The 13,465-nt window shown below is 41.5% G+C and overlaps 1 long non-coding RNA gene across 6 annotated transcripts in view; it reads right to left on the bottom strand.

The window, feature by feature from the left end:
* Positions 1-13,465, bottom strand: part of LOC122553517 — a 102,830-nt gene that overhangs the window by 72,663 nt on the left and 16,702 nt on the right. For all 6 annotated transcript variants that reach the window (XR_006312750.1, XR_006312749.1, XR_006312751.1 and 3 more), the window contains one exon: positions 8,852-8,952. This is a non-coding gene — a long non-coding RNA (uncharacterized LOC122553517). The remainder of the gene's footprint in view (positions 1-8,851; positions 8,953-13,465) is intronic.

Raw genomic sequence — 13,465 nt, 5'->3', positions numbered from 1 at the left:
TTGTATAGGTCCCACCTTCCCCAGAATGCAGTCCAATTGTCCAAATATCTGAAGCCCTCCCTCCTACACCATCCTTGCAGCCACGTGTTCAACTGCACTGTCTCCCTATTCTTTGCCTCACTGTCACGTGGCACCGGCAACAACCCAGAGATGACGACTCTGTCTGTCCTAGCTTTTAGCTTCCAGCCTAACTCCCTAACTCTTGAATGATCTCCCCACCCCTCTTCCTACCTATGTCATTGGTGCCAATGTGCACCACGACTTCTGGCTGCACACCCTCCCCCTTAAGGATTCTGAAGACACGGTCCGAGACATCTCGGATCCTGGCACCCGGGAGGCAACAAACCATCTGAGCGTCTCGCCCATGTCCACAGAACCGCCTGTCCGTCCCTCTAACTAGAGAGTCTCCTATAACTAGCGCTCTCCTCCTCTCCCCCTTTCCCTTGAGTCTCAGAGCCGGACCTCGTGCCAGAGACCCGGTCACTGCAGCTTACTCCTGCTAGGCCGTCCCCCCCAACAGTATCCAAAGCGGTATACTTATTGTTTAGGGGAATGACCACAGGGGATCCCTGCACTACCTGCTGCCTCCCCTTCCCACCCCTAACTGTTACCCAGCTACCTCTGTTCTCTGGCGTAACTATGTCCCTGTAGCTTCTATCTGTCACCCTCTCAGCCTCTCGAATAATCCTCAGTTCATCCAACTCCAGTTCCAGTTCCCTAACTCGTTCTGTGAGGAGCAGGATCTGACTGCATTTCCTGCAGACGAAGTCGGCAGGAGTATTGGTGGTCACCCCTACCTCAAACATCCTGCAGGAGGAACATTCCACTGCCTGCGCTGCCATTACTCTACACTTCGTCTCCAAAACAAGAACACTGAGTAGCTTTCCTGTGGACTTTAAAGTTAGGTTAGAGGAGGAGGATGAGAGGGAGGCCCTACTATGTAGGGCCTGGGGTCTAGAACACACCCACTCAAGTATCAAACACTTATCTTCCCAACCAGCTCTGCGCTCCAACCTCACTTCCGCCCAGCTCCCGCCGCTCTCTGCTGTGAAAAGGAGAGTTCTGAATGGTTTACCCTTTATTCTAAGACAGTGACCCTTAGTTTTGGACTTCCCCAACATTGGGAATACTTTTCCCACAACTAGCCTGTCTAGTCCCATCAGGATTTTATATGTTTCTATGAGATCTCCCCTCATTCTTCTAAATTCCTTCTAAAGCCCAGTTGATTCAGACATTCTTCATATGTCAATCCTGCCACCCCAGGAATCAGTCTGGTGAACTTTCGCTGGACTCCCTCAATAGCAAGAGTGTCTTTCCTCAAACTAGAGACCAAACCTGCACACCATACTTAAGGTGTGGCCTCAACAAAAACTTTATATTTATCCACATTATATTGCATTTGGCAAGTAGTTGCCACTCAGCCAGTCTGTCCAAGTCACCCTGTAGACCTTTAGCATCCTCCTCACAGCATACACTGCCACCTAACTTAGTGTCATCTGCAAGTTTGGAGTTATTGCATTCAATTCCTTCAGGCATATTGGTTTACAATATATATTAACATCATGTTTATTTGGAAGCACGACCTTTCGGAGCACTGCTCCTTGTGGAGTATAAGATTGTAGGACACAGAATTCATAGCAAAAGTTTACACTGTGATTTAACTGAAGTTATATAATCGAAAAAAGATCTGGATTGTTTGTTAAGTCTCTCATCTTTCAGAATGGGCATGTTGGCTTCTGTTCTTTCATATGTAAATTCCAGAACCTTCTCAAGTGATCTTTAACAATAGGTGCCATGTTGGCCCAGATAATGCATTGAAGGTGTGAGGCTGTCTGTGCCCCAATGTTCAGACTGATTCTGATCCACAAAAGGGATTTACAGACTCTTACATGGACTCATGCAATTTTTGAGAAAAATAAAATGTAATTCTGCAAGTACAAATTCACCCCACAAAGTTATATGTGTGGGTGTGTGTGCTCAAGGAGGTATGAGTGTCTGTGAGTGTGTGTGTGTGTGTATCTGTATATGTGTGTGAATGTGAGTGTAAAGGGGTATAGGTCTATGAGAGGGTGCGTGTGAGCGTGTGCGAGTGTATGTGGGAGCATATGAGAGAGAGCTTGTGTATGAGAGAGGGTTTGCGTGAGTGTATGGGTCGGTAGGAGAGTGTGTGTGTGCGCGCGCGCGGGTGTGTAGTGCAGTGGAGTCACCTGTAGTGTGACATGAACCCATGGTCCTGGTTGAAGCCATCCTCTTGGGTATCGAACTTGGCTATCAGCCTTTGTTTGGCCTCTTTTCGTTGTTGCCTGTCCCGAAGTCCTCCTTGGAGGACGATCACCCGAAGGTCTGTGGTCGAATGTCCTGGACCGCTGAAGTGTTCTCCAAGTGGAAGGGAACACTCCTGTCTGGTGATTGTTGTGTGATGTCCATTCATCCGTTGCTGTTGCCTCTGCTCGGTCTCACCAATGTACCATACCTCAGGGCATCCTTGCCTGCAGCGTATGATATAGGCAACGTTGGATGAGTCACGAGTACCTGCCACGTACATGGTGGGAGGTGTCCCCACATGTAATGCTGGTATCCATGTTGACACTTTGCAGGCAAGAATGCCCGGAGGCATGGTACATTGGTGAGACCAAGCAGAGGCTACAGCAACGGATGAATGGACACTGCACAACCATCAACAGACAGGAATGTTCCCTCCCAGTCGGAGAACACTTCAGTGGTCCGGAACATTCGACCTCGGACCTTCAGGTGATCATCCTCAGAGGCTGACTTCGGGACAGGCAACAACGCAAAGTGGCTGAGCAGACACTGGCAGCCAAGTTTGGTATCCATGGGGATGGCCTCAACCGGGACCACACACACACACACACACACACACACTTAGTGACCAGCTCTCATACACAGGCCGACACATACACTCCCACACACACCCTCTCACAGACTGATACCCCTTTATACTCACAATCATACACGTATAGACACACACACACACACACACACACACTCAGACACTCATACCACCTCGGACACACATGCCCACACATATAACGTTGTGGGGCGAATTTGTACTTGCAGAGTTACATTTTATTTTGTTCAAAAACTGCATGAATCCATGCAAGATTCTGTAAATCCCTTTTGTGGATTAGAATCAGTCTGAACATTGGGGCACAGACAGCCTCATACAGGGCACCTCACACCTTCAATGCATTATCTGGGCCAGTATTGCAACTATTGTTACATTCTCAAATGAAATTTAACTTTAAGAAAGTTCTGGAATTTACATATGAAAGCACCGAAACCAACATACCCATTCTAAAAGATGAGAGACTTAACAAATAATCCAGGTCTTTTCCCGATTATATAATTTCTGTTACATCACACTGTAAACTTTTGCTATTAATTCTGTGTCTTACGGTCTTACACTCCACAACCACCTGAAGGAGCAGCGCTCTGAAAGCTAGTGCTTCCAAATAAGCCTGTTGGACTATAACCTGGTGTTGTGTGTTTTTTAACTTTGTACACCCCAGTCCAACACCGTCACCTCCAAATCATATATTGTAAACAGCTGGGGTTCCAGCACTGAACCCTGTGGCACCCCATTCATCACTGCCTGCCACTCTGAAAAGGACCCATTTATTCCAACTCTCTGCTTCCTGTCTGCCAACCAGTTCTCTATTCATGTCAATATCATGAGTTTTAATTTTCCTTACTAATCTCTAATGTAGAACCCTGTCAAAAGCCTTTTGAAAGTCGAGATAACAACATCTACTGATTCACATTTGTCCACTCTACAGGCCACATCCTCAAAAGAATTCCAGAAGAAGATCTGTCGAGCACAATTTCCTGTTAGTGAATCCATGCTAACGGGACTGATTCTGTCACTGCTTTCCAAATGCTCAGTTATTACATCGTTAATAATTGACTCCAGCATTTTTCTCCACCACCAATGTCAGGCTAACCAGCAAATAGTTCCCATATTCTCACTTCCTGCCCTTTTTTACATTAGCTACCCTCCAGTCCATTGAAATGCTTCCAGAGTCTACAGAATGCTGAAAAATGATCACCAATGCATCTGCTATTTCTAGCGCCTCTTCAAGTCATAGAGTCATAGAAATGTACAGCACAGAAACAGACCCTTCAGTCCAACTAGTCCAAGGCGACCAGATATCCCAACTCAATCTAGTCCCACCTGCCAGCACCTGGCCCATATCCCTTTCAATCCCTCCTATTCATATACTCTTCCAGAAGCCTTTTAAATGTTGCAATTGTACCAGCCTCCATCACTTCCTCCCGCAGGTCATTCCATTCACGTACCACTCTCTGTGTGAAAAAGTTGCCCCTTAGGTCTCTTTTATATCTTTCCCCTCTCACCCTAAACCTATGCCCTCTAGTTCTGGACTTCCCCGCCCCAGAGAAAAGACTTTGTCTATTTATCCTATCCATGCCCCTCTATAAACCTCTATAAGGTCACCCCTCAGCCTCTGATGCTCCCGGGAAAACAGCCCCAGCCTATTCAGCCTCTCCCTATAGCTCAAATCCTCAAACCTTGGCAACGTCCTTGTAAATCTTTTCTGAACGCTTTCAAGTTTCACAATATCTTTCCAATAGGAAATTGCAATATTCCAACAGTGGTCTAACCAACGTCCTGTACAGCGCAACATGACCTCCTAACTCTTGTACTCAATATCTGCTCCTTAAGTACTCTGGGAAGAAGAGCATTAGTCGTTGGGGCCTTATCGGGTTTCACTCCCATCAATTTCCTCAATACCATTTCCTTACTAATAAGGATTCCCTTCAGTTCTTCCTCCATGCTTGACCCTCTGTCCCGTAGCATTTCCTAAGGTTATTTGTGTCCTCCTTAGTGAAGGCAGATCCAAAGTATTTTTTCAATTGGTCTGCCAGTTCTTTGTTGTCCATTATGAATTCACCTGATTCTAATTGCATGGGACCTACATTTGTCTTCACCAGTCTTTTTTTCTTTACATATTTACAGAAGCTTTTGCAGTCAGTTTTTAGGTTGACTGCAAGCTTACTTTCATATTCTATTTGCCCCTTCAAAATTAAACATTTTGCACTCTTCCGCTAAACTTTATATTTCTCCCAGTCCTCAGGTTGGCTGCTTTTTCTGGCCAACTTATATGCCTCTCCATTGGCTTTAACACTATCCCTAATTTCCCTTGTTAGCCATGATAGAGCCACCTTCCCTGTTTCATTTTAACACCAGATAGGGATGTAGAATTGTTGAAATTCATCCATGTATTCTTTATATGTCTGCCAATGCCTATTCACCATCAACCCTTTAAGTATCCTTGGCCAGCTTATCCTAGCCAATGCATGCCTCAAACCATCAACTGAATTCTTTAAGTTCAGGACCCTGGTTTCAGATTTAATTGTGTCACTCTCCATCTTAATGAAGAATTCTGCCATGTTATGGTCAATCTTCCCCAAAAGATCTCACACCACAATGTGCTAATTAATCTTCTCTCAGTACACAATATCTGTTTGAGATGGCATGCTCTCTAACTGGTTACTTGACATAATACAGAGGTGAGAGTGACATCAGTTGAGTTGTAAGTGACTCTTTGATTATAATCAATCAAATAACTGTTAAATAGATTCCAGCGGAGTTACTATCTCTGATAAATTCCCCTTACTGGGACCAATAGCAAGACTCAAACCTGTGAAGGCATAAGCAGAACCTCAGGTGACATTATGCTGGCACCAGCTAATCAAGAGGCAGCTTCTAGGACTGTTATCTAACTGAGGTCTGCCTCCTAGAGATGCAAGCCCAGTCAGAGAGCCAGCAGCTTAGCAACATTGGCAAAACAAGGAAATGACCATTGTTGGGGCTGCAGCAAGATGAAGGGAGCTTCCATGTTGCGGCACATTAAACAGCGAGGTTTTTAAATTTATGTGCCAGGGCATCAGGGGAGTTCACCTCCCCCGCCACCATCCTGTCCTGTAATGGTGCCATAGCTGCAGGGTAGCTCCTTCACGGGTCACTGAACAGCCATAAAGGAGGACCCAACCACACTCCAGATTTACACATTGATGTTTTCACAGTTTACCTGGCAGTTCTCTCTTAATTCCTTTAATTGCCTGCCACCTCTGGTTAGTGGGATGTTATGCAGCCAAAGTTTCACTCCCCTTACAATAAATTTTACTATCATTTTATGAGACCTCTTGCCTCCCAGTCAATCTACAGCAGGCTGATACAATCCAGCCTAAAATTTCCATACCACAATTAAAGATTAGATTATTAAAGTGCGTAAATCTACACAATCTAATTAGCTTTTCTCCTTGAATGTAACTCGATTTAATAAGATTTTGCAGCTATGCTTAGCATGTGAAAATGCAATTAATACATAGATCTTTAATTAAAAGAAATTAATTATACATATATTCCAAATTAGTGAACTGGTCATTTTGAATGAATATTGTGCTGAAAGAATTGATTCACTTGTGTTCACTTTAAGCCATATTAGAAATTACAATGAATAACTGTTAATTACTCAAGAAATGAGAATGTTCTATATAAATAAGTAAACATTTTGCAATGGGAACATTAATATGAAAATATTTTGCAGGTTTGTTGATGAATCAACAAACTGAGTTTTTTTTAAGAAATAGTGAACTAATTGCTCGGTAGTTAAAAAGGGGTTATCAACCTGCACAACATGAGAAGAGAGCGATGATTAGTCAAACCATTGTTGGCATGGAGATACAGCAGGAACAGTTAACTGTAAATCTTAAATTTTCAGGCCAGGCAGGTAAACTCTGATTGATCAAAGTTTTGCAATGAGAATGCTGCAGAGATTGACAGTCTTACCTCAATGAAAAAGGTGTAGCATATGTACACATTCCCTTGTCATTTGTAAAACAGGGCTAACGCGTTAATATATGTTGCTTCTAGGAAACACACATGTTTCACACTGCGAACCCTACTGATAATCTTAAATTGGTTTCTAATGTAATCCTTAACATAGTAAAAAGATTACTTAGTACATATTGTCCAATAACAAAATCACAGCAAGCCACATGATCATCATGCCTATGGTTACAAGCCTCTGAATACCATGTCCAATGTTAGATGTGATTCTTCTATTAGGAGAAAGTGAGGACTGCAGATGCTGGAGATCAGAGTTGAAAAGTGCGGCACTGGAAAAGCACAGCAGGTCAGGCAGCAGCCGAGGAGCAGGTGAATCAACATTTCAGACATAAGCTCTTCATCAAGAATGTGTTGATTAAATTATCCAGATTGAATTAATAATTAAACTGGAAATCAATTTAAAATTATCAGTTGGGCTCATGGAGTGATGGATTTGACTTGGAGATATAACTTCCCACAATCAATGACAAATATCTAATACAAATGTTTGAAAAAACTTCTTTCAGAGTAAAAAACAAATGCTGTCAGGTCTAAGACACCTCATCCCCACCGAGTGGAAAGCAAGAACCTCACCATGGCCTCCTCTCATAGCTGGCTTGAAATCCATTAGGGAATCTGCCTCCACATTCCACATCTTCTAGTTCTATCCAATTATACATTACTGACCATGGGGCTCCCATTCCACAGTAATGCCAGATCAAAGGAGTGCATCCATGCTGTCAAAATCTACAATTACCCCACCCTATTGTCAAAATTCAAGTCTATTGCCAAAGCTCAATCGCACTCCCTATATAGCAATGCTAAATACTTAGATATCTAATTAAAACTGTAAGAACTACAGATGCTGTTAATCAAAAACAGAAATTGCTGGAAAAGCTCAGCAGGTCTGGCAGCGTTTGTGGAGAGAAATCAGAGTTAACGTTTCGGGTCAAGTGGCCATTCCTCAGAACTCAACTAACTCTGATTTCTCACTATAGATAGAATGCTGAGCTCATTCCAGAAATTTCCATTTTTTTGTACTTAGATGCCTAACTTGATTTGGCACATCTTTCATATCATCTTATTCTCTATTCACAGTTTTTAAGACTGATCAGTAAAAACTGCATACATAGGTTAAAAACTCTACATTTCAAGCTCTGCATGTGTTTCCTGTGTGCCAGATCTTTATTTCCTGTTGTGAAGCCTTGCTATTTGTTCATGAAAATTGGAACGTTACAAACAAAATAGGTCATTCGGCCCATCAGATTATTCAAGATTGGAGTGGTGCTGGAAAAGGACAGCAGGTCAGGCAGCATCCGAGGAGCAGGAAGATCAACATTTCGGGCAAAAGCCCTTCGTCGTCGATCTTCCTGCTCCTCGGACGCTGCCTGACCTGCTGTCCTTTTCCAGCACCACTCCAATCTTGACTCTTGTCTCCAGCATCTGCAGTACCCACTTCCGACATCAGATTATTTCACCATTCAAATAGATTCGAACTGATCTGTACTTCAACTTTATTTTCATGCAGTTGTTCGCTATTCTTTTCCTAATAAAAAGCTAACTGTCGCAATGAATTCCTTTTTTTGTGAAAGATTCTAAAGGTTTGTTTCCTTCTCTCGCGAACAGCCTTACTCTCATTTTAAGATGATGTCCTCTTGATCTGTCTGTCACCAAATAGTTTCTGTGTACCTATCCGTTGTTCGCTATTCTTTTCCTAATAAAAAGCTAACTGTCGCAATGAATTCCTTTTTTTGTGAAAGATTCTAAAGGTTTGTTTCCTTCTCTCTCGAACAGCCTTACTCTCATTTTAAGATGATGTCCTCTTGATCCGTCTGTCACCAAATAGTTTCTGTGTACCTATTCTACCAAAAATCCTTTATGCGTTTAAAATACCTTAATAAAATCACCTCTCAAGGACCTTAAGCGAGGGAATACCACTTTATGCAATCTGCCATCAACATTTAAGCTTCAAAGTCGTACCTTTTTGTACGGGCCTTCTGCAAAGTCAATATATCCTTCAGATGCTCTGTCCAAAATTGACCTCATGCTTTCCTGGGGGGTCGGACCAAAGCTGTACGTACCTGAAAAATAATTGCGTCTCTGATTACCTTTTCGCCTCTGCTGCTGGTTTTTAATGAATTGATAGTTCGATATCAAAATCTCTTTGTGAATGTATTAATCGCGTTGTAAAATAGTCGTGCTGTGTCATTGAACAACTTGGTCACTGCAGGGTGGAAGTGGAATTTAGTGAAATAATTCACTCCCTCAGTTCCAATACCACCTAAACTCATTTGCAAGTGGCTTTCTCATGAAAATCTGATTAGCTTTAAACTCCAGATTTGAACTTTTGAATATTTCTGTATTGTGTACAAACTAATATGGCGTTGCACACAAGGAATGAAGAGCAACAAGTCTGATTTAGGCCAGATTGAGGAGGTGAGAGGAAGTTAGTTGAAGCAGAGCAGCCTCCCTGTAGTTACTAGTGATGCAAAACTGAGGTACTATAGCACCACCGATGACAGCAGGATGTAATTACAGCATGATGTTTGTATTAGCTGTTTCCATCAGAAATGTGGAAGTTAACTTTAGAATGGAAATATAACATCAGGGGAAAGAAATGCAAACATACATAAGAAATGTAATATTTTAAAGATATGTCTTTGACTGTTCTTTTGTGTCAATTTATGGCCTCACATTTGTACCCATAGTGCCTTTCAACTCTTCCTGTTGCAATGGTCTGCTTGCAACTTTGTGGGTCTGTGCTTGTGACTGGTGGTTTCCACTTACCCACTGATTAGCCAATCGAAAGACCTTTGATATCATTTACTAATACTACATGATTTGTTTGTATGTTGCCAGTCCATTCACAGATATGCCTGGATTACAGTTCTACTGATCAGTGTTTTAAGTCCAATACTCAGGTCTACGTCCCTGCTCAGTCATCTTGTGGCCTGTTGCCATCATCCCATTACATTTTCAGAAAATTCCAAAATCTATTCTCAAACACTTCTGTTTCAGTTTGACCTTGCTTCATTTGTCATTGCTACAACAGCCCATTTTCAGACGCTCATATATTGCTGATCCCTGACCTTGCTAATCCATACATCTGGTTAATTTCTATTTCATATTCAATATTTTGTCAATTAATTTGTCATTTAACAGTTGAATAATAATGTCTTCTCCATTCACTTCCCTCTGCACAACACTCTACTACTCCATTGCTGTTGTCTACTTCTCCCTTTCCCTCTCTGTCCTTCGCTTCACTTTTCCCATCCCTGCTCTTCCCTTTTCTCCTTTCCACCCTCCTCTGCCTCCATTTGTAGTTCATTGGCTTTCCTTCCCCTTTTATTTCATTTCTGTTGCTAAGCTTACAATGTTAATGCCATTCATTCCCACAAAGTTGTCTCTTCTCCTGGGATGTAGCCCTGCTGCATATCTCATTGTGGTCATTGATTCACCTTTTTCAGCCACTAGTGCTCTATTGACTCTTAGCAAAGCAACAATATCCCGACAAAGTCTTAAACTATTGGTCCTTATAAATATGCTCAGTTTCTCCACATTTCCAATTGCCATTCTCCCCTACCTAATTTCCAACCCTACCCTTTATAACCATAGTTTTTCTTTCCTCTCCCAATTACTGACTTTCCCCATTTTTCTTTTGTCTGCACTGTCCACTTTTCTTTCTCTACTATACCTTCCTAGTGTCTAGTATCACAGAGTTTCCTCTAAACCCAGCCCAATTATTCCCTACCTTCTAACATTAAATCATTTAAATTCCACATGGGTTTGATTCCCTGGAAGCAATGCCATGTTAGATCATTTAATATACATTAAATATAAAAGTTTGCACTTTTTATTTTACAATGAAGTAAACAGAGGTGGGCAATTAAATTCCTAAAGCAGATAATATCAGTTAATTCAGTGCAGAACCAGAGAATAAACCTAGGACATTCCTGGACTGTATGACTCAGCCTCTCAATGGAAATAATCTTTGACAGGAAAGTATTTTTAAAAAGTTTTTATGTGGAATATCTAAATGAATGACATACCTCCTATGGTAATAATTTCATATGGTACCTCATCTTCCTAACAATACACTCAGATAAAAGAAGCTACACTGAAATATCTTGGTAATCATTAATTAACTTAAATATGTATAACAAGTTAATTTTATTAATAAAATTTAAATGATAGAAAGTCACAATCAATAAAACTGGAACTGTAAACAGGCAGATTTCTAGAAATTCATTTCACTTCAAGCCAGAGTTGACAGTCACTCTTATCCTATCACTATTAAAACAAATTGATTTTAAATGGCCCATTTTATGCTCCAATTGGGAAAAGGATTGGATTGTCATTACAGGAAATCATTCCCAGTCACTGTAACTAAGTAGTTAAACTTCTTCAATATGAAGAACATTTGGAGGTTTTAAACTATTGCAAACTATATTGTATTAATTTTATCACTGGAAAATGTGTGTACATTATGTGCACCTGCTCTATAGGATCTGGCTGAATCCTGAGATTCCACTTTATTTTAGGAAGAGCTGTGATTACGCACCTTATTAAGATCAAATATAATTAAGTAAAACAAAAATATAACCAAACAGATTTGCAAGTATTGGCAAGTACTTTTACAGCCAATCATCTAAGATGTTAGAACAAAGTATGTGGGTTTGGGAAATATCCATGAACTAAAGAAGAGAGCTGATTGATAGAAATTGTTTCTTGCTTCACTACATGGAAAAGGAGCTGGCTGTGTGGTGAGTATCTGCTAAATTGGTTAAAGACTATTCTATTTTTATGTTTTAACATAATATACATATTGGTTGTAAAGTTAAGATAGTACATACAAAACAAAACAAAGAAGTGAATAACATAACTAATTAATTAACAAATTGTTAAAAATGGCAGTTCCAGTAATGTCAAAAAGCGTAGCACTGGAAAAGCACAGCAAGTCAGGCAGCATCTGAGGAGCAGGAGAGTCAACATTTCGAACTGTACTTTTCCAGTGCCACACTTTTTGACTCTGATCTCCAGCATCTACAGTCCTCACTTTCTCCTAGTTCCAATAGTGTGTCAAAAGTTGCAGTATGTGAGAACTCCAGGATACCATTGTGGTCCAAGGCAAACATATCCATGATAAGTGTTTGAAGTTGGAGCAGCTTTGGCTCATAGTTTATGAGTTGGAGGCTGAGCATCAAGGAGGGGGAAAGTTACCTGGATTCTTTGTACCAAGAGGAAGTCACACCTCTTAGGATAGAATGTTCTGCTGTGGTCAGTGGTCAGGGACAGAAGGGTATCACTGCAGGTAAGGGGACCCAGAGGACAGGAGTGCAGGGGTGTCAGCCTCTGCAATTGTCCAACAGGTGTGGGGTTCTCTCAGATTGTTTGGATGAGAGCGGGGGCTGGTGTGTGGGGTGAATGAGCTAAATGTTCATGGCACTGTGGTACATGAAGGTATTCAATCAGGGAGTCAAGAGAAATAAAATGGTAGTAGGGACAGCTCAGTCAGGGGACTTCACATACTTTGTTGCAGAGAATGGTGTAAGTCCAGAAGGCTGCATTGTCTGCCCATTGCCAGGGTTTAGAATATCTGCACTGGTCTGGAGAACTGTTTGCAATGGGAATGGAGGCGGGGACGAGCCAATTGTCAGAGTCCATGTAGGCATCAATGACATGAATTGAACTAGGAATGAGGTTCTGCATAGCCAGTATGAGGAGCTAAGCACTTAGTTAAGAAGCAGAACAATAAGGGTAACAATATCTGGATTATTATCTGGACTATGTGCAAATTGGCACAGGGTAAGCAAAGTTAGAGAGATGAGCAGGTGGCTGTAAGACTAGTATGGGAGAGGTGGGTTCTCGCTCATAGGGCTCTGGTACCAATAGTGGGAAAAGTGAGATCTGTCCTATTGGGATGGTATTTATCTGAACATTAGTGGGCTGGTATTCTTGTAAACCATGTAACTAGGGAAGTAAAACAGGTTTTAAACTAAATAGTGAGGGCAGAGGCCCAAATTTGGAAATTTATGAAGAATCAAAAAGTAAGAATAATACAACAGAGGATGGAATTAATATAGGAAATTACAGGACAATAACTGGAAGGGACAGAGAATGTAGATCAGACAGCAAATCAGCACATAAAACCAAAAGTCTCAAAAATAACAAAGGGACAAATCTTTAGGCAATGTATTGAACGTACATAGCATTCAAACAAAACAGATGAACTAGTAATACAAATTGAAATAAATAGGTATGATCTAGTGACCATAACTAAGACAGGGCTGCAGGATAAGCTAGATTGTGATCTGAATATTGAATCGGATGTGCTATTTAGAAAGGATAGTAAGCTAAGAACATATGGAGGAGTCGCTCTGTTAATTAAAAATGATGTGAGGGAAGATCGGGAAGGATGGCCTTAATTCAAGAATCCACAATGTAGAAGCACTCAGGGTAGAGATGAGGAATTATAGAGGCAAGAAGTCACTTGTAGGAGTTAGAACAAAGAACAAAGAAAATTTACAGCCCAGGAACAGGCCCTTCAGCCCTCCAAGCCTGAGCCAATCCAAATGTCCGGTCTAAACCTGTTGT

The sequence above is a fragment of the Chiloscyllium plagiosum genome, chromosome 10 (assembly GCF_004010195.1).
Source record: "Chiloscyllium plagiosum isolate BGI_BamShark_2017 chromosome 10, ASM401019v2, whole genome shotgun sequence".
Classification (NCBI taxonomy): Eukaryota; Metazoa; Chordata; class Chondrichthyes; order Orectolobiformes; family Hemiscylliidae; genus Chiloscyllium; species Chiloscyllium plagiosum.
The sequence above is the reverse complement of the archived record's forward strand: the minus strand, read 5'-3'. Positions and strand labels throughout refer to the sequence as shown.